We start from the raw sequence: 26196 nt of genomic DNA, 5'->3' as shown, positions 1-26196 counted from the left end.
GCCTTTACTGTTTACTTATTAACGATATAAATAGATAACTACTTTTTTTTTAGTAATGCTTTTTCATTTTGCGGTAACCTTGGCACTGAGTTCAAAAGTGTACTTTAAAGTATGAATTTTGACTTTTTAAGAAATTTGATGTTGAATGCACCATCACACTTAATATTTTGACCTTTACCATCTGTAATCAGTAAAATAGTCACAAAAATGATACAAAAAATTCACAAAAGTATCTCTATCCATCAAAAGTTGGTATCTATTTTAATAAAACTGTACCTGTAGATGATACTTGTCCCTGCAGACAAGGTACATTTACATACAATCTGTGAAGCATACCTATTCATTGAGATCAATGATTCAATTATAAATTAGGTTCACTCACTTTTGATGATCTTGTCCCCCAAAACTGGTCTCTCAGTGTTCTCTATCTCAGTGAATGACATACCATAGGTCCTATTCAAAAAATTTTTTGACACTCCTTACAAATATTGAGTCTCAAATCCCTCCATTTGTAAACGGGGAACAAATATTCCCACTTCATGGGAAATTTTTGCAAATTAAATAAAATTGCGTTAGTAAATAATCATGGTTGACTCATAATAGGAACTCAATAAATAGAAATTCCATTTTGGATTATAACTTCACAGAGCATTTGGAGTTTTGCCTGTTCCATCAGAATCTTAGAATTGCCTAAAATGCTTAACTTTAATATAAGGCTGATCATAAGTTGTTGCCTTGTGCCAAATAATTCACCCTGGAATATTAGAATGAGTCTTGTTCATTCCCCTCTGTTATGTCAGGCATGTCAGTAACTATATTTGCATTTTCACTATGATTATTTGTACTTTGATTTATGATGCCATTTTCTCTTCTACAGTTTGAACTCTGATATTACCCGGCTCATTTCCTATTTTCGTCAGTGTCTGCCAGGGCTGGAATGTGTTGATAAATTTGTTTTGAGAGATTATTCTTCTTATGCTTCAGCTTTAGATTATTTATTCATATTCCAAAGTTTTTGGCTTGTTTTTTTTTTCAAGCTTCTCTTTCTGTGTAAATTTTATCTTCCTACTCCTGTCACATGGACTAAAGTTTGTAGGAAAATTAGAAAGAAATTGATCTGATCATAGGATTAGATAGAGGATAAAGAAAAACTAATTTTTCATAACTTACAGTCCAGGAATATGAGTTACATTAACACTAGGCCAGCCATATTTTGTTCATGCTATAATAATTGATAAGGTAGCGACAGAAAGAATCAAATAGACTTAACCCTACAATTATAATTAGCCACCTTTCTACAGTAAGGCTTACTAGTAATAATTTAATTCTCTCTAAACAATTGGTTTATATTACCAGGAAAATCTTGGCTGCTTCTGAATTGTAATGTAACTTTTCAAATTAAAAAAGAATCCATGCATCAGATTCTTTTTATCAAAATTCAATGATAATAAGACCTTGCTTTTTGACTAACCACTTCTCACCATGGAGTAACAACCACTTACAAAAAGCTTGATGGTTTTAAGTTTTCTGTATTATACTCATTGCTCTGCCACTTAGGTTGAACTTCTTTTTCAAAATAATGGTCCTTTTCTAACCACTTTTATTTCTAAACCAAAGATGGACAAGTGTTAAAGTTTGTTTTAATCAAAGGCAGTTTGAACATGGTCAGAAATTCTAAGCTGAACTTTCTCTGTAATGTGTCAGTTTTTCAGTACTAATTCAGCAAAACCTGGCTGGTTACTGAAAGCATGCACAGAACAAGATTAGAGAAACCAAGGAAAATGTATCAAATCAATAGTGATCCTGATTTCTAGTTCGTACTTAGAAATAAAGCACATTTGGAGAATATGGTAGATTCTAGCATTAAATGTACAAAAGAATTGAAAACTTGAGTTAATAGGAGAGGTGGTATTAAGTCGATTTAGATATTGATTAATGTCAAAAACTGTAGTCCTGTAATAGAGCAAGAATAGGCTTTTAAGGACATAACCAGATATTAGATACATTAACTTTTCCCCAGCCTTTCTTAGCTGATATATTGCAAGGAGAACTAATACATGTCCATATGTAAAGATTCTTTAAAACTTTGACTATTAAAAGAAGAATCATTTCAAAAATGATTTCATGGTTTATCTTTAGACATGTTATCACCTGCATTTGTACATAAAATATTTTCTTTTGGTTGAAATCAAAGAGAAAACTATAATTGTCATGATTTCTGAGTTTTGATTTGCTGTAATTATTACATATGTTATTTCTAATATCTCTGTAATGGAAACAGCAATGTTATGTATACACTTAAGCATTTTTAAAATGGAGATTAATTAAGCACTGCTCACTCAGGGGCACTGTTAGAACTTATACGATGCAGTGGTGAGCTGTTCCAGGTCCCAGTTTCTTCCTTACAGAGTTGAGCTTTAGATAATCTCAAGAGTTACATAAGCAACACTTTAAGTTGAAATATGAAGGATGAGTGTTCATGGGGGAGACCAGAGAAAGGTGGAAGAATGGGAGTAAGCTTGCTTTCTTTGCCAACCACACAGTCTTTCCAAACCTTCTCTCCTTTTTGTCTTTTAGCACCAGAACATGTAACATTACTGGACAGAGGACAAAGAAAATGGGAAATAATAAAGACAATATAATATTTATTTCCATAATGCTAAATTTATTAAATCTAAACATTTTTTTAAATCTTGAAATCATATGCTTCCTATTTTTGGTGTTACCATTTCCTTTTATTTAAAAAGTAGTTATATATGGTAGGCTTTTTTTTTTTTTTTTTTGACTTTAAATTAAGGCTTGTAGTTGTATGTCAGCTCCTCCGATTAAAAAAAAAAGTATAGGCCTATGAAATCAAAATCTTAGGATCTTTGCCTCAATTGGTTTACATCACAGCAGTCTCTTTCCCCAGGGAGTCACTCTGGTTTCATTGCTAAATTCTTATTTGATGTATATTCTTTGTTACAATTTAACCCACCACTTGACCTGGAATTCCAATTCTGCCACTTGCTAAATGATTAGATTGAAGAAAATTACTTATCTGTGTCTATTTCCTCATTTTACTGTGGGAAGTATTTAGGGGACCAACCTCTCAAGGGTTTCTGTAGTGTTTGAGTTAATCCATAGAAAGTATTTGGAACTGTGCCAGTTAAGTTCCTACTGAATGCTAATTAATATTATAATCAATGCTATACTTGCATTTTCAATAGCTTAATGTTTATTTTACCTTTAAGACTAGAAATTGAACAGTTGCCTTACAAATAGCAGGTAATTGTAATATACCTCTACCTAGAGGATCCCAACATATTCCCCAGAATCTCAAATCTCTATTTTCTTCAGTGGGAGGCATAATTTGGCTTACTTGAAGAAGCCTTGTTCTAGGTTTTTCCCTTGACTCTTCTGCAGGTGTGTGGAGATGAACTAGCTGCTGAAAAGTAATAAGTTCAGCCTTATCAGTAGTCGTCTTTGGGTACACTAATAGGTGGCCTCTTTAGACATCAGTCAACACAAGGAAGGGGCACTGTGTTACAACTGAATCTAACACCCAGAGCCTGAAACTCAAAATAAGAGTATCCAGGGGAAGTCCAGCAGCAAGCATTTCAACTTCGAAGTGATATAAAATTACTACTTAATAACTTTTCATGTCATAACACTTATAACAGTTATTCAAATGTTGGAGAGACTGCCATGAGTCAGATACTTCTAGGTACTTGGAATACAAAGAATAATAAAATATAATTTCCCTCTAGAGAGGCTGATAGTGTAGAGTGAGGATTGCTCTCTATATAAACAAATGTAACAGACTGTTCCAAGTACTATTCAAAATGTTCATACAGAATGTTTGATATATTCATTTTGGGAGGTATTCATCATTGATCAATTTAGGACTTCCTTTAGGACCTTGAGAGGGGAATAAGTATGACTGTCAATCCATGGTTCTAGTAGTGGGGGAAAAACAGGTCTGAAACTCAAGTCTAAGAACAGGGCTTGGTGATGAGGAGGTGGCCTAATTATCGCTGTCTGAGGAGAAGATCAGATTCTGTTTGAATGAGGACTGGAAGTTGAACCCATGTACATAGAGTTACAACTATCCATGTACAGTATTGACTCTCTCAGACTAAGGTTGGTTTGGGGGCCAGAAAGCAGGATTAGCCATAAAAAGGGAGTAACCGATTTCTGCTATGGAAAAAAGGATGTATGCACAGAAATTGAATCAGATAAATTTGATACTAATGTCTTGAGTTTGGTCCCTTATCAACCTGAAAGTGTTCAGGACAAGGAAGAAACCATGAAGTTCTAATTTTCCTGCTATAATGTCATTCTCTGCAGTATACTTTGGAAAGTTCATTACATTTTGTCAGATTGACACATTGTTCTCCAGCTATATACTTGTTATATAATTTTACCGTTACTCTGGATAATAAAGGAACTTGAAATGCTATTGGATGAGGGGAGATTTATTAATAATTCCAAATAATTACTGCTAACCTTAAGTTCCTCAAAGCTTGTCTTCAATTAATATATATATATATACACACACACACACATCATACTGTATGTTAACTAACTGGAATTTAAATAAAAACAAAATACATGTATAACTTTATATTTAAATATAAAAACCATGTATAATCTTTCATGTGTATATAGGTGCACACACATTATATATATCTACTTGATGCGTACTAATTCTCCTCTTTTCCACACACAACTATAAAATAGATTTTGTCTATGTGTAACAACCACCTGTTTAACTGGTATTATGATTTAGTTTTAAAAGCTCTAACAAAGTAACTTGATACCTCAAATGTCTCTCTAATAATTAAACATGATATTTTTCATAGAAATGTAAAATTTTGTCTTTGAAAAAAAACAAATAATTTCAAGAGATTAACTTGTTTTTGGTTTCTAAAAGTCAATTACATGCACTTTTATGACTAAAGTTCATGCATTAACTCTAGCTAGTCTTCTACTTCAGAAAACATGGGTAGAATTTTGTGTAATTAATATTGATAAAATGATAAGTTCCCCTCTTTGGCCATGTTTGCTCAGAAGCTACTTATTATGAGACCGTATTACAAAATAATCTATATTTTAAATTTGTGTGAGTTAAATGTTTATCTTTAAGAAAATTCTAAGTATGGAATATATATCCTGGGTACAATTAAATTCTGAATATCTTTTAACCGATGAATAGTTGTGGATTCAGAGTGTGTGTGTGTGTGTGTGTGTGTGTGTGTGTGTGTACTCATGTGCATGTATAACAGCAAAACATGCACATGCAAGCTGTTGCCACCATATTATACTGGCTTCTGTTTTATTGTGCAAAGTTTGTTCTCAGTCCACTTGTGGTTCCTTTTTTCAAGATTCTCTTTGTTCTTCTGTTTCCTTATGAAAGGTACAGGTTTGGTGGTGGTGGTGGTGGTGTTTTTAAGGATTTATGCTGTATCTGAAAACCTAAGTAGTTGATCAGTTCTGAATAACTCTCAGCTATTGTTCTCCTACCATTCCCTCTACCACCTCCTTCAGGAATGCCTAAACCTAGGTTGGCTTTGTCATTCTGCCCAAGAAACCTTTGATGCTCTTTCTTATCTCTGAGTTACTTGCGGTGAGTCCCTCCTGTCTACTTCTGATCTACCACTTCTCTTTAGATGTGTCTCATCCGCCCTTAACACATTGAATTTTTCCTAAGTATAATCCTTTGTTTTCATTTCCAGATATACCATTAGTGTTTTTCTTTCATTTAAGTGCTTTCGTGTGACTAGTTGTAAATATCTGATACTTCTAGCTTAAGAAATTCTTAGGATGTGTCTGGTGACTTCCACTCATAGTAAGTTGTTTACTGTCATATATTTGTAACTTGGATTGGAGCACATCTTTTTTTTTTTTTTTTTTTTTGTAAGTTCAAATGCAAATTGTGTTGGGAGAGAAACTCTCCAGAAGGGCTTGGGTACTAAAAGCTGCTGGTATTCCGCCTAGATTCCCCTGATCCTTTTTACAGGTTATGCGTATCCATCTCCCTATTCCTGTGAGCTTTGCCTCTTATGGTCCACATCTCTATGCTCTTTGAGATGACACTCTTTGAGCTAATGGAGCTATTTTATTTACTTTTTGTAGACTGAGAGTCAAGCAGTCTGAGTTTATGTCCCCAACTAGGTGGATTGTAGCCTATGACTGACTGGTGCAAAAGTAGAAAAGCTCTGCTTGCTCACTTGCTTTGAGGTCCCACCAACTTAAAAGCATAATTTACACTGTCGAGTGTAGGAACATAGGAGCAGGCTGAAGCTAGGTCTATGCCTGAGCTTACAAGTTTGGGGGTCTTTTTTTCTCTTCCTTGTCCTATTTCCCCAACTTGTTTAACTGGTTTCTCTTGGAGAGTACTTGCTTTTGCATACGGATCCTCATCTCAAGGTCTTCTACTAAGGAATATGATTCAAACCACTTAGCTTTTTCTTTAAGCTTCCCCAAGTACCCCAGTGGTAAGAGCTATGTATGGCAAAAGAAATTTAAACGCAAACTTGTGTGTGGGTAGAGTAAATTTGGGATTACAGGTTATTAAGGAAGATCTCTTTACCTCAACCTTAAGCCAAAACTGAGAAAGGCAAGCTTTTCATCTCTTCCCACATTACCAGTTCTCCTCTCTATACAGGATTATTCCTATCACCATAAGAACATATTACTTCTCCCTTCACAAAGCAAAAAACCTTTCTTCTTTCTACCTAACTCTTTGAACTACTGACCCTTTTCTTGTTTTATGCCAAAGATTTCCCTATACTCTGCCCATTTCTCTGTTCCATTCTCTCTTGAATCTACCCAAACCAGACTCATCTCTACCGCTTTTACTAAGCATTTGCGTTGCCAAATCTAATGATCAGTTTTCAGCTCTTACCATACTTCACATATTTAACTACTTTCTCTTTCCTCAAACACTTTCTTTCTGTTGATTACAGAAAGCCAATCCTTTTTGTTCTTTCCTTCCTACTTCTCTGATCATTTTTGGTCACCTTTGCTTGTTCAGTCTCTTCACTACCCTCTTATCTTCTAAAACATGGAGTATTCAGGGCTATTTTGGATCTCTTTTCTTCATTTCATGTCCCCTTTGGTTTCCTCTAATTTTCGACTAAAATCCCATCAATATACTAACGAGTCCCAACTCCATCTCTCTCTCCTACTCCAGATTGATATATATGCCTGCCTACTCGCATTCCCTGTTAGATTTCTATTACGTATCTCAAGTTAATATGAAAAATAAGAACCTAATCTTGTTCTCATCAAACAGCTCCTTCTGCAGTCCACTCTGTTTCAGTAAATGAAAACTCTATCCCTCCAGTTACTGTAAAGCAGTACATTATTCATCTTTGACTATTTCCCACATCCTTCCTTGACTACATGACCAAATTCTAGTGGCTTTACCTTAAAAAATATAACCGCTTCTCAGCACTTGCACAGCTGCTATGTGGTCGGAGCCACCATTATCTTTTGCCTGGATTAGTGCCTGTGCCACCTAACTTGTCTGTCTGCTTCTGCCCGTTGTCTCTTATTAGCCTGTTCTCCAGCTGGAGTGATCCTGTTGAAATGAAGTCAAATCCTATTGCTCCTTTGCTTAAAATCAGTCAAGGGCGTTCTGTTTTCACTCAGATTAAACTACAAATTTGTTGCCATAACCAAGTAAGCTCTATAGGTCCTGACTTTACATTACCAATCTGATCTTACCTGCTACATTCTCCTCAACCATTCTACTTCAGGGATATGAACCTTCTCTCTGCTTCTTCAAAGTATCCGTCATGCTTGCGCCTCAGGGCCTTTGCATTGGCTTTCTGACCAAATGTTCTTCCCCTAGATATGCTCATGGTGCATTCCCTCACCCTTCATAGCGTATCACACAAAAGTCAACTTTTCTGTGATGCCTTCCTTGGTCACTGTATCTGAAATTAGTCTTTTTGTCATGTCCTCTATCTTTTCTGTTTCATTTATATTATTGAGATATAATTGATATGTAACATTCTCAGTTTTAGGTGTACAACATGATGGTTTCATGTTTGTATTGTGAAATGACCACCACAGCAAGTCTTTTTTTTTTTTTTTTCTTTTTTAAGATTTTTTATTTGGAGAGAGGGAGTGTAAGTAAGAATGCAAGTTGTGGGGGAGAGAGAAAGAGTGCAAGAGTGCAAGTCAGGGAAGAGGAAGAGGGAGAGAGAGAATCTCAAGCCAACTCCACATTCAGTGCAGAGCCCAACATAGGTCTTGATCTCACGACCCTGAAATTATGACCTGAGCTGAAATCAGGAGTCAGACGCTTAACTGACTGAGCCACCCAGGCACCCTGTGATCCACCATAACAAGTCTAATTCACATCCATCACCACACATAGTTAAGAATGTTTTTTCTTGTGATGAGAACTTTTATGATTTACCCTCTAAGCAGCTTAAAGATATACAATACAGTATTAATTATAGTCACCACGCCAAACATTTTATCCTATGACTTACATATTTTATAACTGGAAGTTTGTACCTTTGATATCTTTTACCCATTGTGCACACACCCCACTCTCTGCCTGTGGCAACCACCAATCTGTTATCTATAAGTGTGTGTGTGTGTGTGTGTGTGTGTGTGTGTGTGTGTGTGTGTGAGATTCCACATATAAATGAAATTACATAGTACCTGTACATAGTACCTATTTTTCTGACTTCTTTCACTTATCATAATACTAACGGTTCATCTATGTTGTTGCAAATGGCAAGCTCTAACTCTTTTTTATGGCCAGATAATGTCTATGTGGACCACATTTCCCTTATTCATTCTTTGGTAAACAATTAGTTTACTCCTATCTCTTGGCTACTGTAAATAAACATGAGGGCACCTAGATCTTTCCAGGTAAGTGTTTTTGGTTACCTTTGGATGAATACCCAGAAGTGGAATTGCTGCATCATATGGTAGTTCTATTTTTAATTTTTTGAGAAACCTCTATTCTGTTTTTTTCATAGTGGCTGCACTAATTTCCATCAGTGAGGCACAAGCGTTCTGTTTATCCTAACACTTGTTACCTTTTGTCTTCTTCATGATAGCCATTCTAGCTGGTGTGAAGTGATACCTCGGTGTGGTTTTATTTGCATTTCCCTGATTATTAGTGACATTGAACACCTTTTTTATATACCTATTGGCCATCTGTATGTCTTATTTGCAAAAACATCTATTTAGATTCTCAGCCCATTTTTAAATTTTATATAGATAGCTATTGAGTTGTAGCTCTTTATATATTTTGGAAATCCTATCAGAGATAGGATTTAAAATATTGTCTCTCATTTGGTAGGTTGCCTTTTTTTTTTTTTTTTTCCTTTGCTGTGCAGAAGCTTCCTAATTGGATGTAGTCCTACTTGTTTGCTTTCGGTTTTGTTGCCTTTTCTTTTAGTGTCCTATCCAAAAAATCATGGCGAACACTAGTGTCAAGGAGCTAACTACCTGTGTCTTACTCCATGAGATTCTTGGTTTCAGGTTTTACATTTTTTTATCCATTTTGTTCATTTTGAAGGATGGCATAAGATAGTGCTCAGTTTCACTTTTTTTTTGATGTGGTTGTCTAGCACCATTTATTGAAAACATTATTTCCCCATTGTATATTCTTGATTCATTTGTCATAAATTAACTCACCACACATGTATGGGTTTCTTTCTGGGCTCTCTTCTGTTCCACTGATCTATATGTCTGTTTTTATGCCAACAGCATACTGTTTTGATTACTCTAGCTTTGTAATAAAATTTGAAATCAGGGAGGATGATGCCTCCAGCTTTCTTCTTCTTTCTAAAGATAGCTTGGTGTGTTCAGCATTTATATGGTCTTTTGTGAAATCATATACAGTTTTAGGAGTTTGTGTTCTATTTTTGTGAAAAATGACGTTGGAATTTTGGTAGAGATTGCATTGAATGTATAGATTGCTCAGGGTATTAAGGACATCTCAATGATATTCTTTCAGTTCATGAAAAGAGTATATTTCCATTCAATTATGTCTCTAATTTCTTTCATGTGTGCTTATAGTTTTAGTGTACAGGTCTTTCACCACCTTGGTTAAGTTTATTCCTAGGTATTTTATTAATTTTAATGCAGTTGTAAATGGGGTTGTTTCCTTAGTTTCTTTCTGATAGTTTATTATTAGTGTACAAAAAGAGAACAGATTTTTGTATATTGATTTTTGTATCCTGCAACTTTGCTTAATTTATTTATTCTAACAGTTATTTGGTGGGTTCTTATGGTTTTCTATATATATCATTTGCAAATAGTGACAGTTTTACTTCTTCCTTTCCAATTTGGACACTTTTTATTTTTCTCTTGCCTAATTGCTCTGGCTAAGACCTTCAACAATATGTTGGGAAAAAGTAGCAATAGTGAGCATCCCGGTCTTTTTTCTTATCTTAGAGAAAATTAGCAAAAATGTTGCTCATCACTGCATATCAATATAAAAAAGCTTATTTAACTTATCAAAACATACTGATTGTCAAAATTGTGATTTTTTTGTTTTGTTCATATTTATGAAGATAACAAATCCATAGAATGTATTTTTATGTTAAATTATGATCATATAAATCTTTAAATTTTGTGATGTTTTTTCCATTTTTCCACAGGTGTAATGTATTATTTATCAATGACATTTTTTGTCACTTAGTACTTTTTCTGGTTATTTAAAAAAAGGAAAAATTAACTTAAAAATGAAAAAACTGTTGGATTATTTATTTTAGAAATTTCCTCCCTTTATGTTGGACTGTAAATTGAGCTTCTTCCTCTTTAGGCCTTTTCACAGCTAGGACTGAGAATATAAAATTTCTGTGACAGTACATAAAGGAAAACAACTTTCCTGTATAGCTTCTAAAAGGGGAAAAAAAGAAACTTTTGACTTCCATGTGCCTATCTCAAGACATTCTGATTGCAGATCTGAGGTTCTGGATTCCAGGTTTGGAGTTTTCTAATGCTGATGTAAACAGAACTGGCATGCACACATTAAGAAGAATCTATTCCAAGAGGAATAGATTCCGATAGTCTATTGGAAAATGGTCACTGCCATTGCTTTCTATTCCTCTTTCTTTGTATGAATTTATTTAAAAGAAAAAAATTGTAATGACTATTTGCAGTTTAAAATTCAATAAATCCTGTTTTTTTCAAGAAAGAGAAACTTTGTTCTTCACCATTGAGTTTAGTGTTATCTGTGAGTTTGTCATATTATGGCCTTCATTGTGTTATGTTTTCCCTGTGCCCATTTTGAGTTTTTATCATAAAAAGGTGTTGACTTTTGTTAGATGCTTTTTCTGCACCTATGGAGACAACTAGGATTTTTATCCTTCATTTTGTTAATGTGGTTCATCATGTCGATTTAATTTATGCAGGTTGAACCATCTTTGCACCCATGGAATAAATCCTACTTGACCATGGTATATCATCTTTTTATTGTTGAAGTTGTTTTGCTAATATATTGCTGAGGATTCTTACATCTATATTCATTAGCGATTTCGGCCTATAACTTACTTTGTGGCATCCTTGTTTGGTTTTAGGATCACAGAAATGCTGTCCTCATACATAATTTTGGAAGTGTTCCTCTTCCATTCTTGTGGAAAATTTTAAAAAGAATAGTATTAATCCTTCTTTAAATGATTGAATACACCAGTGACGCCTTGTGGGCCTGGACTTTTGTTTGTTGGGAAATTTTGGTCACTGATTGAATTTCCTTACTAGAAATCAGTCTGTTCAGATTTTTTATTTCTTCATGATTCAATCTTGGTAGTGTGTATGTTTCTAGGAATTTTTCTTTTGTGATTTGTCCAATATGGCGCATGATTGTTCATAGTGGTCTCTTATGATCCTTTGTATTCCTGTGGTATCAGTTTTAACATCTTTCTTTCCTTTCTGCTTTTTGAGTCCTCTTTTTTTCTTGATGAATCCAGCTAAAGATTTATGAATTTTGTTTATCTTGAAATGCACTGCTGGTAATTTCACTATTTTTTTTTTTTGTCTGTTTCTTATTTACTTTTGCTCTGATCTTTGTTATTTTCTCCCTTCTATTCATTCAGGCTTCATTTCTTTCGTTTTCTAATTCCTTGAGACTGAGCACCTCAGCCTGTTACTTCTCTATTGTGGCCCAGGGGAGGTAACCAGCTAAAAGCCTCTGTTTGTTACAATCCTGTTACCCATGAGCGTTAGCCCCACTGGCTACCAGAGCTAGGTAATTGAGAGATTATCTCATGGGTAGCAGCCACAAAACTCAGGGAACCAGATGAGTATAGAAACTGCTTTCCGGGAGATACTGGTGAGCTAGAACCAGGCAAAGGGAGAGTGTAAAAATGGCATTCCTCCATTTTTGAAGTGTATTTCATAGGCCTCTAAATGTGTGTTAAATTAGGACGTCTGCCCCTCAAGCCAATAGTTTAAAATAAGCTTCTTCCACAAAAAGTCTGGGTGCTTTTCAGCCAGCTGCCTCTGCTAGGTGAGTCCATGTGTGCGAGCACTTTAAGAAAACAGTTTCTCAGTTTGCAATAAACTTGTGGGTCTTCTGGATGCAAGCCAGAAGTTGGCTTTCCAGCTAGATGTTTTGGGGACTTGTCGCTCAGATGCAGGTCTTAAAAGTTGTGCCAGATGTGGGGTTCAAACCCTCACCACCTTAGGGAACAGCTCAGGGTTTTGAATCCTCTCTCAAATGTGTGTTGTCATGCTGGTGGTGGGGTTTGTGGTGAGATTGTCTAAGCCTCTCCTGCCCACTTTGATTTAGTTTTTTTCTTCATTTACTCCACATGTAAACTCACTCAGTTTGGGGGTTTTATCAGAGGAGATTGTTGCATATGCAGCTGTAGATCTGTGTGTCTATTGGAAAAGGTGAGTTTGAAATTCTCCTAGTTGCCATCTTGAACCAGAACATTGTTTTTTTTTTCTTTAAGCTCTTACCATTCTCTAATACACTGTATCTTATTTACTTTCTGTTTCCCCCTCAAGATCCAGGATAGCGGAGATTCTGTTTTATCTCTTTTATCTGTAGCACATACACTAGTACTTGAAGTATATGGGCTCAATGAATTTGTCATAAATGGGTGATTAGATGAGCAAAGCATAGAAACATCTTTTGTACTGAAGTGATCTGTAAATGACAAATATTAGAAAATTATTAGACAAGAAATACTTGGTGTTCTTTTTCATTGACTCCATTATATTTTTACTTTATTATTTTGTATCTTTTATAGTCATAAACCTGAGTTGCGAAGGGCAGTTTCCACCAGCAAGAGCATTCACATGAGATAAGACTCTGCAGGTCATCAGAACACAAATTCTGGCTCCACCACTCACCTGTGATTTTTGTCCAGTTACTATCTTATTTAAGTATCAGTTTTAAACTACAAAATAGACAATAAAGTAGCACCTACTTTAATTAAATATTGTGAAGATTTAGTGAGATAATCTCTGAGATAATTAAAATAAAGTAGCTAATAACTGGGAACTGCTGCTACTTTTACTATTACCATTATTATCTGACAGACTAAAATCCAGATACAGCCTTTTCTAGTAATGGAGTTCTAGAGGATAGAGAAATATATGCCATCTGCTTCAGTAAATTAAGAAATCATTAGAAGATAATTTGCATGACTACTATTAAATAGACAATAGAAAAGTATCTCTTGGAGCATTCTCTATAAAAATTAAGAATTATGCTCAAAACTGGAGCAAATATTTTCTAGGGCACAAGAACAAGTCATCCACTTTCCCTCAGATTTAGTTTTTCAAAGCAACCCTTCTTGACATGGCTGGAAGCTTTCTGTCAGGCTTTCAGCACTAAGATTTCTCTGCCAGGATTACTATACCATTTCCCTATCATCTTCAGCTGTCCAATGAATGGCAGAGTTGGTAAGAAGTAAGAAATCTTTTTGGTTCTAAAAAGCTTTGGCCTCATGGTTAAAACTTGAACACCATTGAAACTAAGCATGGTCATTTATACTCTAAATTTTTAAAAATTATCTTTCTTTTTGTGACTAATTTGAGGAGTGAGAGAGTGGCAACAGCCTCTTGATTTTCTTTTGTTGCTCTATTCCATTCCCAGAGAAAGCAGAACATGAAACAGCATCATGGTATCAATCTCATTTCTACATGTTCCACTTTCTTGCACAGTTCAGAGGTTGTGGAGGTAGAAAAGAAGTTCAGGGTCCTGGATGGCCCCTTCCCGAAGCAGGCAGTACCAGTTTTGAGAGGTCTCATGATATGAAACCCAGGGATGCTTCTTACCCTGTTTATCAGAGAAAACAATGTGTGAACACAAGGCAAGGGTGTAGAACTGTAGGAGAGGAGAAGCAGCCCAGAAAGGGCTTCTATAGCCCAGAGAGATAGAACCCATCTCAGAATCAAGGGTTATGTGCATGAACAAGATACGACAAAATAAATTTTAATTTAGGAATCACAGTATACAAATGGAAGAACATAACCCAAGGATGAAACGGAAGTGTGCCAGAGCACAATGGAAGTACTGAGAAACCAGATAAGATTTTATTAGGCCCCTTATATTATCACTCTCCCTCTTCAATATCTGCTGCCCATGTCCTAGTGGATCTTAGTGACCTTATGCTCAAGCTGTGTTATTTCCGTTATCATTCTCTCTTCCTTCAGCATCTGAGAATTAAGATTATAGAACAGCTATTTTTACAGCTCTAGTTTGTACCATTTTAGAATGATTCTATTCCAAACAATTTACTGAGGGCCTACTGTGTGCATTGCTTTAGATTAGAATTAGATACAGGTCATTGCCTTCTAGTAGTATAAACTATAATGGGGGAGTTTTATAAAAAAAATAAAGATAAGAGGAAGATAGACTGCAACAAACATTATAAAGTTTAAAAAATATATATAACTTATAAAAAAGGAAAAGAGCTAGGGGAATGTAGGAATACTGACAACTCCCAAATCTCCACGGTGCTTAAAGCATATTATTTACGTTATAACATGGGGGTGGTAATGGTTGTGTACACATCAGGTGGTTGTGCACACTCAGTGAGATGAGGCCCAAGTGCCGTGTCTGGGCCAGAGGGAACAGTCAATCGATATTGGATTTTATTTTATTTTATTTTTTACATAGTTCTTATTTTGGAAGGCTTTTTGGGGGTAGATCTTCCTCGGTTTTAGGAAGGACCCATTTTGGGGCTTCCCTGTCTGTCCTTCTGTAACCCTTTGTATGTGATTTCATTACAACCCTTCACATTACTGTCACTGTTCCTCTCTGCTGATAGCATGTGCTATTCTGAAGGAGTGGGACCATGCTCTATTCACTTTCCATTTCCAAAGTTTAGCACAGAGCTTGGTCCACAATAAGATTTTAATAAATGTTAAATGAAAGTTACTTAGCTTCTGTAATTACGTTCTGTTTTCCTATAGAGTGAGCCACAGTGGCATCGCTTGCAATAGGTCTCCCAATCTTATTGGCATAGTTGTTTTGCTGTCATCTATGGCAGTGTTTCAGAGATTCAGATGTGTTTTCACACTTCATTTCACCCTGTGAACAATCCATCCTTTATTAGCTCACCATAAAGAAATAACTTTGGAATGCAGCTGTTCTCCATCAGTCTGCCATAGCTGACTCACTGAAGCTGAATCCCCATAAATGTTGTCCTTCCTTCAAAGGCAGGCAAATCTCTGGAGCTTGGTTAGGGGCAGGGATAGAGGACAGACAGCAAGGCCAGGGATGGGAAATGTGAAGCAGGAGAATCCATTTCTGATCCTGGGGAGACACTCGAAAGCCTCCAGATTCTTGGCTTAAACAAGAAAGCCAGGCAATGTCCTAATGCTCATGCCACACTCTTGATTGAATGAGTATACTCTGCTTGGAGCTCATTTGTAAAATTGGAGAAGGTGGGGTTGCTCATCTGTCTAGATTATTTTAATAAAATAACACGTGTGTGTGTGTGTGTGTGTGTGTGTGTGTATATATATATATATAGTATTAGTAATAATCAATCTACTTACATACTGGCCTGAGTCTGTTCCTGAGGAACAATTGTTACTTGCTAACCACTGTTTTTTAAGTTTTGCATTTTTGAGGCCCAAGAGTTGTCCGTGCCTGTCAGAAGGCATCGTTTGTGAGGTTTGCAGGGCCGAGTGGTCGGTGCCCTGGTGGTTGCTGCTGGTCACTGAGGTACGGCCTTTCTGCATGGTGCCTCATGTGCTGTGGGTCACTTGCTTCTCAGCAGATCAGCTGGTCATTGGTGGCTGAGCTCTCTCTGTGCCACACTGGACAGTGATGTATTATGGGACTGGAGCATTGGCTCCCTCTGTTTTGCCTTCCGCTTTTGGTAGAGGTATCTTAAAGCAGCAGTTTGTGCCCCAATGTATTGTATAGCTTCCTGAAACACTCAGAGAATAAACCAAAGTTCTGGGGACTGATTTAGGTAAAAAGGATCTTCCTGACTGAATCCCACCTCCCCCATTTTGTTTATGAGACAAGCTACTTATCTGGATTCTTCTCCACTTAAGATGCATAATTATGCCCAAAGAATCCCTTACATCCACGTCTCACCTTCTCTACCCTCCAAACAAACTGGAAAGACTTTGGTTGGACAGTGTTGAGTCATACCCAGGTTATGTACGGCTTCAGCAGTAGACTTAGCTTGCAGCCTTCCCCTGGAGTCTTCTCAAACTGTGGTCTTTAGTAAGGCTATGCTACAGTTTAACAAACATATCTTACACCTCCAACGATGAGCTTTAGAAAGTGTTAGCTGTACTCTGGAACATCTAAAACAGTTGTAAAGGTTTCTCGTATTTTAATACTAGTTTCGAGTATTAGAAGAGTGATGTTTCACATAATGATATTCATTTATATCAAGGGATGGGAGGAAAAGCCATTAAAGAAATCTGTTTATTGAACGTATTGGCCAACTCTGCACTTCAAAGAATCTTCAGTGATGTTTGCCTAACTTTGTGCCTGTACACAAGATCAAGCAATGGTTTGGTGTAGTTAGCCATTTTTATTAATGGCAGCCAATACTGAGTCTCAGAACTTGGCAAAGTTAATGATAAAGCTCATAGCTTCTCTGTGTACTCCTGTCGAACTAAAAATTTAATATGGTCTTTATATCGAGAATACTACATGTGTTACTTTTGATATATATGTATTGATCTTGTGTATTTGCCTTGACTAAAAAGTGAAAAGAATTCATTTCCTTCTTCTGGTCCCCCAGACACTATAGTGCATTCTACATAGTGTTTTGCATATTAGAACTTGACCTGGTTAATAAAGTATCCCAGGAAAATAGAAAAAGCACCTATTGACACTTCACTATTGAGAGTATCCTGAATACATTGAATTTTTCTTAAAAGACCTAAACTTATAGATCATATTCTTGTTGAGAATAAAACATGTTTTCTTAGGATTATGTCAGCCTATCCAGAATGTTTAGAGGACATTAGTATTCCGGACTTGTGTGTGTTGCTATGTACAACAGCTGCACCTGGCAAATTTGCTGTTTTGGTGACACTGGCCATTTTGATGAGCCTGCAAAAAGGAAAAAAATCATGCCAAATAGAGTATAAACTCTTATACAAAATGTACTTTAGAATTACCAGTTTGACTTTGCAATATTTACTTTCAGAGGAAAACAACAGCAACCAAAAAAAAAAAAAAAAAAAAAAAGATGAGGTAGATAGACCGAAAAAAGTTTCTAATGACATAGGTCAATCCACTGTAAAAGCAATATTATAGAAATTAAAGCAATTAAGCAATATAATATTAAGTGGAGAATTCAAGGTAAAGTTTGAGTCTACAGGACTCACATACTACTATCCAGTCTGAAATCTCTTGGGGACTGATTATGCCTTTGAAACAAGTCATTTCTGTAGATCATTCCTTCCTTCTGAGCTAATTAGCTGCCATGTTGGGTAGTGACAGAGGCTTTCATAGTAAAGTTGTTTCAGCATTGAAAGATTATGTCACAGTTGAGTGTGGCTTGTTACAAACATTAAAATAACTCCAAACGAATAAAACTTGCACATTCCAGTCACATTCTTTTCCAAAACTGTAAAGCTAAACCCTGAACTGAAGTTATGATGACTTTTCTTAAGAGTTCTGGAGAAAAATATACATCCTTTCTTAAAAGCAGCCTTTGATATTAGAGAAACACTTTATGGGATAAAGGACATCTTTCCACATTTGAAATATCATTAAAGTATATAGATAGCTGGCCACTTAACAAAATTTTTCTACTTCAGTTTATGAGTGTTGATATAGTAAAAGCAAATGGTTTAAGGATGCTTCAATATTTGTACATTCAACTTCAGAAGCTTTCAGGGAGGATAATATACCTTCATGCATTTAAATTATGCATTATATCATACAAACTGGGAACGTTCTGAAGAAATAGTAAGTGAAATTCCAGCTTCGGCTCTTGGATAATGAGGTCATTGAATAGAGAAGAGAAATTGAACAAATTATCCTGAGAGTTGAAGTGATGTGAATTTTATTTTTTTGCATGTGATTCACTTAAATTTCAACCCTTTTCAAGCTGAACAGAAAGAAAGTAACTGTCAGGAGACTTTTAAATGCCCACCTACTAACTGTAGAGATAAGATAGACTCAAACCCATAAATCAAAGACTATTTCCTATAAATATAAACTCAGTAAAAATGGTTAACCAACCCATAATAGTATGATTTTTTTTCTTGAACATCATAGGTGCTTTTAGTCATAGTCATTTATAAATGTGGCAAATGGCCTTTTAGTTGGCCAGTACTGTAGCAGTGTTGAACAATACAACTTAAATTATTTGGAAAGCATACTGAAAAAGGCTCAGCACCGTGTTTGGTAGGTATGTGAATTGTAGAAACATCAATGCAGAGCAAGTGTAAGTCCAGTCCTAGAGAAATTCTCAATCTTAAACATAAGATCTATAGCACACTGCAAAGGAGAATATACTATGGAGTGCATATGCAGTCCAGAGGAAGGGGGATACATCTGAATTATTCAGAATATATTACCTACCATCTTAGAGTTTGCAAGGTTAACTTCTAGGAACAACTTCCATTTATTTTAATATAATATTGAGGACATTTTTGAACAAGGAAGGAAAATAATGTGCTCCCCCTTTATAACTATTATCTATAATATCTGAAGATTTGTAATACTGAGGGCGTTAACCAAATTACCACATCAGTTTTCCATTTTATTTGCCAGTGTAATCAGGTAAACTGCTTATTTGCTAAAAGCTCTGCTTTATAGGTTACCTCAAATAGGCATGAGCCATACATGCAGCTTTGCAGCATTCTTAAACATAGTTAACAAAATTAGTTTAATATAGTCCTGCTTTCTAATTCCAGACCTAATGTTTCCCTAATTCTCAAATTTTCTTATTCCTTCTATTTATATGCTTTTGACATTTAATATAATGAGTTTGAACACCCATTTTTCCCCCTTTTTCTGTACTTTGGTGGCTCCTTGCCAGCTACTGCAGCTCTGTCAGAACGGGGCTGAATTCCTGGCAGGTGGTGATCATAAGCTGACTTAGAATTTTCCCTGAAGTGCTTGGGTTGTTAGAATGTGGGCCAAATGGACATCACATACCACTGTGTGGTGTGCATCCAAGCTCTCCATTTGATCTTACTTTGATATGAATAGTTACAAAGAAACATGTACAAAAAGGCTCTCCTGAGAAATAGGCACACACAGCCGGTTCAAGCTGATACAATACTAAAAACTGTGGTTTAATTTCAGGATTGCAATATCATCCCTAGTTTAATTGTCTTGATATGCTTTAATAAAGCCTGAGCTGCTTTCCCATGCTGTATAATAGAGCTGGTCTAATTAAGTCACTAAACATTACTGGCTATGTCAGCACAAAATGTCTATCTGGTCAAAGATTCATATTTTGTTATCACTGTCTACATGGTTATGAACAAGATTTTCCTCTTAGGATGTCTTTTGCAGATTTTACAATACTTCTAATTTAAAAAACTTAAAATGTTAAGGGCCGGACTACGCCCAGGTCTGTGGTGGGGAAAAATTAACAATGTTTTTTCCTTTGAATATCATATCTTGAAGTATTATCTTTTCCAATTCAAACTTACATGCTCAAGACCTTAAAAATGAAGAGAATAAAGACTATGTCAGCAAGAACATAAGAAGAGACTTGCTCATTTTAGGCAGAAAGAGGAAGATACCAGATGGAAATCTATACAAATGAAGAAGTCAAGAATGGTAAAAATGAGATAAAAGTCCATTTTTTCCCATTTTAATGGCTTAACAAACTATTTGATCATCTAAAAAAATAAGCAAAATAAAGGTTAAAATATAACAATAACAGAAGATGAGTAGGTAGAAATGGAAGTAAACATAATAAAGGTGCATACTGTAAGTCTACTTGAAAATAGGCTATTATATGTTCGCAGTGTGTATCACATACCTTAGCTCAACCACGAAACTGATTTAAAAAAAATAAGGTATAACTAATAAACCCATCTTGGATATTAAATGGATCCTTAAATACTCACTTCAAAACAAGGGAGAATAAATAACACAAAAAAGATATAATAATTAGAAAATAAGACAGTAGTAGTTTTAAGTCTATATGGGTAATGTAAATGATTGACAACACCCATTTGAAAGGCAGAAAATGTCAGCCTCAATTAGATTAAAAACAATAACCCAGGTATGCGCTCTCTATGGGAAATTCATGTAAATATTAAGACAAAGACAACAGGATTGGGGAAAATAGGCCATACAGACCCTAATCAAAAGAGGGCTGGAGTGATTATATTATCACATAAAGTAAATTCCAGGGTCAGGAATATTACTAAAGATAGACATTACATAATGATAAAGGAGTCCGTCTCTGAGAAGAAATAGAAATCCTAAACGTGCATGTACCTAACAATCATAATTTCAAGTTCATAAAGAAAGTACTAGAAATGAAAATGGACAAACCACAATTATAGCTGGAGGGTTTTTCTCTGTAATTGAACAAAGTAAGAATGTAGAGAATTTGAGCACTATCAACCATATTCAGAGCAGTATCACAACTGTCAGATGAACACACTCTTCAAGTGAAAATACAGTGTTTATCAAGATAAACCATATTCTGAGCCATAATACAAACCTCAACATACTGCAAATAGTTTAAAAATATAGACTAAGTATTTTCATTGAGCAAAAGAGAAGCTAAAACTTTAATAACAAAGTTATCTAGGAAATCTCCAAATATTTGGAAATTAAATAACAGCACACTACATGGATGAAAAAATAAATCTCAAAGTAGCTACTTTGAATTTAAAAAATGAAAACCACAATATCAAAACTTGTGGAGCTAAAATGTTGCTTGGAAGGAAATTAATGGCATCAAATGCTTTGTTAGAAAAGACATGATCTCAAAACAATCTGAATTTTCTCAAACTAGAAAAAGAGCAAATTACCAAAGTAAGCTAAGGAAAGGAATTTAAAAAACCTTAGGATTAGATATTAAAGAAATTGAAAATGGAAAAAAAGAAAAGTAGTAAACTCAAAAGCTGGCTCTTTTAAAAGTTCAATGCAAATTATGAACTTTAGTTAGATCAGGAAAAGAAGACACACATTGCCAGTATCAGTAATGAAAAAGGGAACCTCAATACATACCTTCCATACACTTTAAAATTTTGAGGGAAGATAATAAACTCAAAGCCAATAAATTTAATAACTTATGTGAAATGAACCAATTTCTTGACCGATCCACCTACAAAAGTCAAGAAGACAGATAATCTGGAATCTTCCTGCAAACAACAAAACAACAGAAAGCTTCAAGCCCAGATGGAATGACTGGTGAATTTTATGAAGATATAAAGAATCAATAATATCCTTTCTATATAGACTTTTCTAGAAAATAGAGAAGGAAAGTATTCAAGTCAATGAGGCCATCAGTATCCTGATATTGAAAACTAAGTCAAAACACTACAAGAAAACTATGACAAATATACCTCAAAAAAATAGACAAAGATCCTTAAACAGAATATAACTAGATTGCATCCAGTGATACACAAAAAGACAATAAATCACGACTCAGTGCAATGTATGCCCGGAAGGCATGGTTTGTTCAATGTTCAAAAGTTAATGTCCCTCTGAGCAACAGACTAAAAACAAGTAAAAATAAAACACATGACCATAGGTACAGAAAAAGCATTTGGTAAGAGTCAACATCCATTCATGATTAAAAACTTTAAAAATACAAATTGCAACAATCTGAAAAAGGTCATCTATATAAGCCATATTTAACATCATGCTTAATGGTTGAAAGACCAAATGTTTTCTCACTAAAATAGATAAGACAAGAATATGTATTCTCACCACTTCTATTCAGAATTATCTTGGGAATTCTAGCCGGTATGATAATACAAGAAAAAAGAGCCAAATAAATTGAAAAGGAAGAACTAAAATTATCTTTATTATCAGCAGCATGATAATCCATATAGAAGATTATAAAGAATCTACTAAAAGCTGCTGGAACTAATGAACAAGTTAAGCAAAATCATCACAAGTTAAAAGACCAAGTAGATTGACCAGACTGCCACTACCATGATCACTTTAATGGTATTTATAATCACTAATTTTAAATAAAGTTGATATTGACAGCGTCCCCGGGTGGCTCAGTTGGTTAAATGTCTGCCTCTGGCTCAGGTCACGATCCCAGGGTCCTGGAATCAAGCCCCATGGGCTCCCTGCTCAGTGGCGAGTCGGCTTCTGCCCCATTGTGCTCTCTTGAGCTCGTTCTCTCACTCTCTCTCAAATAAATAAGATCTTTAAAAAAATCTGGTATAAACAGTAAACATACTTCCATTTTATTTGAGTTCAAAATGTGCCTTGTGTTTTAAAACAATTTGAGCATGCCTGTTTTGAGATAAAAATGCCGATTAGGTTAGGAGACATGATTTTGTTGGAATTTTCAACATTTATTGAGTATAATCTATATACTAGTTACCACAGTGCTTTGCATTATTTTAATTTTTAATGACAATTATGAGTCAAGAAGCAATTTCATATTAAACTTGTAGTTGAGGTACTGAGGCTTAGAAAAGCTAAGTAACTTGCCTAGTGTCAATTTACCTAATGTCCTGCAATTAGTAAGTGGTAGAAGTATGCTTCAGACTCATCAATAGCTATTAAAATTTTATTAATAGATATGGCCAAATGGTTCAGGAGTCAAGTGGTATTGGTTCTAAAAAGCAGCAAGCATTTCAAATTACTGACCATAAGGTTGGGAGAAAAACAGTGTAATTCTGAGGCATGATTGTATGGTATTGTATGGTAAAATCATTTACATAGGTGTCTCTTAGTGTTTTTTATGTATTTCAAAACTGTGTTTTTACTGCTATCTTGAGCTATCATTAGGGTTTAGAACACTTACAATCCCCAATTCTAGTTTCCCTATTTCCATCTATCCAATACATTTATAACTCAAACCAAAATTGTTCATTAGGTTACTGTTTGTTTACGTTTTTAGGGCTATGTTTCAACTTTTCTAGGGGGGATGATACTTTCTTGATATATGAAATCCTCCTTTGTATCTTTATTGTAACTTTCCTTCACCTCCCAATTTTTGTTTTTCCTGTCTGTTTTCTTTGCGTGGAATGTTCTCCCTTCCTGTCCGTACTCTCTCTCCTACCACTTTGTTGGTTGGTTCCTGTTGGTTCCTACCACATTACCGCTATTTATGACTTCATAGGCTTCCATCATGTCCTGACTTAAATTTCATCTTAATGAGGTCTTCTCTAATAGTCTTGGTAGTTTCCTAGCCCTATGGGTAGCTATCACTATATTGTATTTCTTTTTTCCCATTCTTATAACTGTGCTCATTTGTACGCATGTATATAATGTTATACATCCTAGAATCTAACAAATATTTGTACCTCAGGAGGCACAAATACATTGAATGAATGAAGGAATGCATGATTAAAATGGCTTGAAGCAATCCAATGAACTCATAGAAATAGTAATGCATCAGAATAAAAATGGAATACAAGCATGTATTACTTGTAATATGAATTTGAAAGCTGATTGATGTTTTTTCCTCAAGAACATTCATTTCTAATTCTCTCGCCAAAACATATAGCTATCTTTTCCCTGACCTAAATCTAATGTTTCAAGTCTCCTTAAAGTTGTTGAGTTCTGAGAGAGATGCTTTTCTGGCAAATCTGTGTTAGAATAAATTGAAGTTAGGTTTTGAGAATTCTGAGCATCAAATACGGTCAAAGCTGTTTGCCAGCTGGGGAGAATTCTTTTCCTCTGAGAAGAGCAATGGATTCTTTTAGATATAATTTCAGCCACAATTTCATTAAGTTCCTCTTCAGCAGTTTCTGGTAAATTGTCCTGAAAATTAGCAAACATTTCAATAGTGCAGTCTGGGAAATTCAGTACGTAATTTTTAGCATATTTTATTGCAATAATAAGGTCTTGACAATTTTGCTTTTGCTTAGCCATTATACTCTTTGTTGGTTTTAATTGAACACTGACAAGCTTGATTGCAGATCAGGGCAGTAAGTCCCAGCAGCAATGGACTGAGTGATTTGGAAAATTGTCCCACTGAAAATGAGGAAATATCACAAAGAAGCCATTGTAGAAACCAATTAGAGTCACATAAAAGTAAATTCTAAATGTATTAAACAAATTTCATTGAAATATAACATAAACATAAAATGTGTACAAATCATACATGCAGAACTCAAGTTTTACCTAGTACATCTACGTGTAGTAACCAGCTGGTTCAGGAAATAAAACACAGCTACCACCCCAGAAACCTCCTTTGTGACCTCTTTCACTCCTCATTCCCACCTAAAGGTAGCTATTATTCGTACTTAAAGCAAAAGAAATTACTTTAGTCTATTTTTCAGCTTTTTACAAAAAGAAACTTGTAATCAACATTTATGGGTTTTTTTCACTCAACATGATGTTGTTGTGCATAATAGCAATTTATTCATTTTCATTGCTGTGTAGTATTTAATAGGATGCATATATACTATTACTCATTTAGTTATTCTACAATTAATGGGCATATGAGTTGTTTCCAGTTTAGGGAAAAGATACTGTTACCAATCTTTTCATACATAAGTTTTGCAGCTCATTTCTTTACGAGTAGAATTGTTTCATAATAAGTTAGATGTACATTCACTTTATGAAATTATCCCACACAAAACTTCCAAAGTTACATATTTTACATTTCATATATATGTTTTTTTTTTTTCTAGCAGAGCATGTGAGTTCCACTTGCTTCACAGCCTTGCTAAGACTTAGTATTTTTCATAGTTCTTATTTTACCTTTGGGGTGCATGAATGGTTAGTTATACCTCATTGTGGCTTAAATTTTGTACTGATAATTTTTACAGCCCCTTTTGATGCAAGTATTTTAGTCTTTTACCCATATTTAAAATAGGATTGCCTGTATTTTTATTTACTTGTAGGAGTAGTTTTTAAGTTCTGGATCTATGTTGTCCAATCTGGTAGACACTAACCGCATGTGGCCATCAAGCAATTGAAATGTGGCTAGTCAGAATTGAGATGTCTCACATTATGTTTCTATTAGTCAATGGTGTTCTTGAAAAAAATTGTCAAGTACCTGTTTTACAGATATTTTTTCCCACTTGTGTGGTTTTCATTTTCACTCCTAATGGTTTCTTTTGCTCAACAAAAATCTATAAAGAAGCCCAATGTTTTGCTCTTTTCCTTTATGATTATTGTTCTTCGTGTTCAAACAATTACCTGTAAAAGTATTTTACCGTTTAATCTTCTAAGGCTTTCTTGTTTTACTTTTCCCATTTATGTCCATAAATCCATCTGGAAGTGACTTCTTGTTTTTTAGTGAATTCAAAATCAAAATTACTGTCTTTCAATAATTGTTTTTTAAAGATAATTATAGATTCACATGCAGTTATAAGAAATAAGATTCTGTGTACCCTTAAAACATTTTTATGCAAAACTACAGTACAATATCACAAATAGTATATAGAACATCTCCAACAGCACAGAGATCCCTCATTTCCCTTTTGTAGCCATCCCCTTCCCTCTTACCTCCAACCACATACCCCTAACTCTTGGAAACCACTAATCAATTCTCTATTGCTATAATTGGTCATTTAAAGAATGTCATATACATGGATACATACAGTATGTCAACTTTAGGATTGGCTTTTCTCACTCAGCAAAATTCTCTAGAGATTGATCCAGGTTGTTGCCTGTAT

The sequence above is a fragment of the Ursus arctos genome, unplaced genomic scaffold (assembly GCF_023065955.2).
Source record: "Ursus arctos isolate Adak ecotype North America unplaced genomic scaffold, UrsArc2.0 scaffold_6, whole genome shotgun sequence".
NCBI classification, from domain to species: Eukaryota; Metazoa; Chordata; class Mammalia; order Carnivora; family Ursidae; genus Ursus; species Ursus arctos.
This window is presented reverse-complemented; position numbering follows the sequence as displayed.